Source organism: Bison bison, unplaced genomic scaffold, assembly GCF_000754665.1.
Source record: "Bison bison bison isolate TAMUID 2011002044 unplaced genomic scaffold, Bison_UMD1.0 scf7180017864251, whole genome shotgun sequence".
Taxonomy (NCBI): Eukaryota; Metazoa; Chordata; class Mammalia; order Artiodactyla; family Bovidae; genus Bison; species Bison bison.
In genome coordinates, this window is record NW_011494823.1 from 346,860 (window position 1) to 351,765 (window position 4,906).

Genomic DNA, 4,906 nt, shown 5'->3' on the forward strand with positions numbered 1-4,906 from the left:
TGGAGCTCCAACTGGGGGCCTTTAAAGTGGGGCCTACAAGGTGCTGAGGAAAAGACCCCTTCCAGGCGGGGGAATCTGGGTGCACTTCCTGGGGGCAATGGCTCAGAAGAAAGAAAGCAGTCCAGGTAGAGGGAACAGCTTGCGCAAGGGTAAATCAGCGGGAAATAGCAGGGCCCGCAGAGATGGTTGTGACAGGGATGTGAGATTCAGGAGGGAAGGCCGAGGGGGAGGTGGGGGGTGAGGATCATGCAGAGCTCAGGTGACTGGCAGGGGCGGGATTCTGACTGAGCCTTGGGGCAGCTTCTGGGAAGGGCTCCTGGATCTATTCTCAGAGTTCCCCAAGGGGCAGGGAGGGGAGGGCCGAGTGATTCAGGTCTGCTCTGCTGTTGACACAGCTTCCTGACAGGCACGTTGGTTGAGAGGCAGGTTCTTCCTGGAGGGCGTGGCTTCCCACCCAGCCACCCCCACCCACTGCAACCCCTGGACCCAGTGGAAGGTCAAGGGAAGTGGGGCCCAACCCACGCCTGAATTATTCACCAAACAGCCCAAAAAAGCCAACAAGAGACGCCCACGTTAATAATAAAAATAACAATTCCTTAAATGTGATCAGAAGTGTGGGAGCTCACTCGGTAGGGGCGCCTCCCTGTGAGGTCACTCTCTTTACCCTCCTGACTGACATGCACAGAACAGACTGGGGAGGGAAGTGGCTCCGGAGGCCAGTCACTAGGAGACTGTACTCCTGAGGGCATCTGTGTGTGCACAGAGGGGTTAGGGGGCTGGGCACAGCAGGGAAGGGACCTCTGCCTGGGGACAGTAGCCCAGTGGGTTCCCTCAGTCTTAGTGGGGTGAAGAGGGGTGTTGCTGGGCCCAGGGTCTCTCACCACTTTCCTCACTGGCCCCGCAGCAGGAGCAGCAAACTGGAGGAGCAGCAGGGGAGCTCAGTAACTTGGCAGAGCGACCTGATGCGGGGAGGGTGGAGGAGGGAGGGGGACGGGGCTAGGGTGGATGGGGCCTTCTCTGGCAGCCCAGTGGTTAAGACTCCTGCTGCTGGTTGGATCCCTGCTTGAGGACCTAAGATCCCTCAGGTGTCCACTGTGAAATGCTGCCAAGAAATTTAACCAAAAGTGAAAAAAAATTTTGGATGTAGATGGAGTGGGGGCTGGCAGGAACCAGGTCAGGGAGATGGGCTCTCTGACCCGGGAGATGGGGCAAGTCTCTTGGGCAGCATGCTGGCATCCCATGGGAAGACTGAGGCCCAGGGACAAGGGGACTGTGTATCCCAGGATTTGCTGTTGTTGTTGTTTTTGTTCAGCCGCTCAGTCGTATCCAACTCTCTGCAACCGCATGGACTGCAGCATGCCAGGCTTCCCTGTCCTTCACCATCTCCTGGAGCTTGCTCAAACTCAAGTCCATCAAGTTGGTGATGCCAACCAACCATCTCATCCCCTGTTGGCCCCTTGTCTTCCCGCCTTCAATCTTTCCCAGCCTTTTTCAATGAGTCAGCTCTTTGAATCAGGAGGCCAAAGTGTTGGAGCTTCAGCTTCAGCATCAGTCCTTCCGATGAATATTCAGGACTGGTTTCCTTTAGGATTGACTGATTTGATCTTGCAGTCCAAGGGACTCTCAAGAGTCTTCTCCAACACCACAGGCTAGATTAGAACATATCAGTTCAGGTCTGAAGTGAGCCGCCTTTCCCCTGAAGTCATCCCCACGGGGGATCCTGAAGTGTGAGCCTTCCAGTCACACCACTGGTGTGAATGCAGTGAGCTCCCACGGGAACTCTGCAGGGAGTAAGGCGTACTTGGAAGGATGTGTCTTAGTTGTGCTGCTCTCCCATCTCACTCGAAAGACAGGGGCGCTCCTCCCCAACACCAAGGGCAGGGCTGACTTGCCTGCTCTCTGAGCACAGTTTGTGAATGGACAGACTGACTTTCAAACCCCAGTCCCCTCTGACCAACTGCTCTTCTCCTGGCCTGGCAGCCAGGGCCAGGCCAGACAATGGCGAGTTGTTGGGCCACTCCCAGGCATGTCCAGATTTGGCCTGCCAGACCTTCCAGGGCCAGAGGGGACCTTCCTGCATGGCTCTGACTAACAGGCCCCTGGTTCTGTGTAGCATCACAACAGAGTCTGTTGCCAGGGTAACCTCAGACCCGGTAGCCTGGGACCTGGGGCTCTGGCCACCCCACACTGGCTGCTAGCATGAGCACTTCTGGTGCAGCCCTCCCTGGCTCAGCTGGGCTGTGCAGGACAACAAGGCAGGAGGAGGCCCTGTCTGGGCCCTGGAGCTGAGCCAGCCTGCAGGGAGAGCAGACTCTCCCAGGGCCTTGGTCGTCTCCTCTATCAGGGACCCCACACCATTACCTCATCACATGGACCAAGGCAGTAGCGTGGGTGCCTCTGGAGCTCTCTCACCCCCTCATCCCATCTATTACCGCAGGCATTCCCCACTCCCCACTCCACCTCCCTTCAGCTCCAGGGCCAGCTCAGGCCCCCTCCTGAACCCAGTCTAGATCACAGCCCAGTCTCCTGTCTAGACACTGGGCCTCACGTGCCCAAAGTGGCCTTAATGTGGATCCAGCCTTTCTCTCCAGAATTCCTCCCTAACTTCCCCATCACTCTTGGCCACAGATGAACCTCACCCTCCCATCAGCAAAAGCAAAGTTCATGCAATCTAACCAATATATGTTTACATTTATTTGTAAATTATATGCATATGCCACCATACAAATATACTAGATAAATGATAAAACATATACCAAAAAATAGAAACTGAAAAAAGAATGAAAGAGTAAATCAGTTATTTTATGTTTTGTTTTCTTTTTCTTTAATGGTTTAAAAAATCTTCTTTCTCTGATTATATATACTATTACTAAAAATCGTACTTAAATCTGGTTCATTTTTCATAGAGAGCAGACTTGTGGTTGCCAAGGGGGAGGGAAGGTTGAGGGATGGACTGGAATTTTGGGATCAGCCCTGGGATTTCTTTGGAAGGAATGATGCTAAAGCTGAAATTCCAGTACTTTGTCCACCTCATGTGAAGAAGTGACTCATTGGAAAAGACTCTGATGCTGGGAGGGATTGGGGGCAGGAGGAGAAGGGGACGACAGAGGATGAGATGGCTGGATGGCATCACCGATTCAATGGACGTGAGTTTGAGTGAACTCCAGGAGTTGGTGATGGACAGGGAGGCCTGGCGTGCTGCGATTCATGGGGTCGCAAAGAGTCGGACACGACTGAGCGACTGAACTGAACTGAACTGAGATGCAAACTATTACATAGAATGGATGGACAGCAAGGTCCTACTGTATAGCACAGAGAACTGTATTTGATGTCCTGGGATAAATCTTAGTGGAAAAGAGTATAAAAAGAGCGTATAACCAAGTAAGTCACTTTGCTCTATAGCAGAAATTAACACAACATTAGAAATCAACTGTACTTCAATAAAAAAAAAAAGTGTGGTTCATTTAAAATAAAACCTTGGTTTCATGATGCGGTGCATTCATTAACTGAGAATCTGGTACTAAACTCCATGTATATTTTCATTTGGTTTAATTTCTGTTGTAGTTGAAAAGTATACATACCTCATAAAGAGCAGATGCTCCATGTGGAAGAAGAATGTTCCTGGTTGTGCTTACTAAATCACACAGTTTGAACTTTTTATTTTATGTTTTCTTTTCTTTTTTTAAAAACTTATTTATTTTAGTTGGAGGCTAATTACTTTATAATATTGTGGTGGTTTTTGCCATACATTGATATGAATCAGCCATGGGTGTACATGTGTTCCCCATCCTGAACTCCCCTCCCACCTCCCACCCCATCCCATCCCTCTGGGTCATCCCAGTGCACCAGCCTTGAGCACCCTGTCTCATGCATCGAACCTGGACTGGCGATCTGTTTCATATATAATTATATACATGTTTCAATGCTATTCTCTCAGATCATCCCACCCTCACCCTCTCCCACAGAGTCCAAAAGACTGCTCTATACATCTGTGTCTATTTTGCTGTCTCGCATACAGGGTTATCATTACCATCTTTCTAAATTCCATATATATGTGTTAGTATACTGTATTGGTGTTTTTCTTTCTGGCTTACTTCACTCTATAATAGGCTGGTGTGAACTTTTTAATTCCATGCAGAGGTTTTTGTAATTTTATTTAAATGATATCAATCTCTTGTTGGAAACTAATCAGAAGGTGTTACTTTAAAAATATTTTTGACAAAAAAGAGTTCAAAACCAACTGAAACTCTTCAGTCAGAAGATTTTAAAATTCTTTATATTATATTATATTTCAAATGTACAGATGCAACAGACAATGCTCAGTAACAAAATCATTCCAAAATACGTCTGCAAAGTATTCTGTCTGTAGTGCGAGTTTCCTTCCCAAAGTGGTTCCTTTCTTTTAATCTTAAAATATCTTTACCTATGGCATTCATTTGTTTTAGCTTCTACTGGATAGCATTTCCTTGTCATCACAAAGAAAGCTGGCACATTTGGATGGTTTGTCTTTTTGTAAAACAAAACAAAACAGAAAAACCTCATTTTTAAGGTGGCAACTCTTGGGCTGTTCTGGTGGCTCAGTGGTAAAGAATTTGCCTGACAGTGCAGGAGACACCAGTTCAATCTGAGAAGATCCCACGTGCTGTGGAGCAACTAAGCCTGAGCGCCACAGCTATTGAGCCTGTGCTCTGCAGCCCGGGAGTGGCAAACACTGAAACCTGTGCTCCACAGTAAGAGAAGCCGCCACAATGAGAAGCCCGCACACCGCAAGGAAGAGTAGCCCCTGCTTACTGCAACCGGAAACAAAAACCCAAGCAGTGACAAAAACCCAGCACAGCCCCCCAAAATGGCGGCAACTCTTTTAATGACTTTGCTATGAAACAACCAGAAAATTTCTCTATGGTGC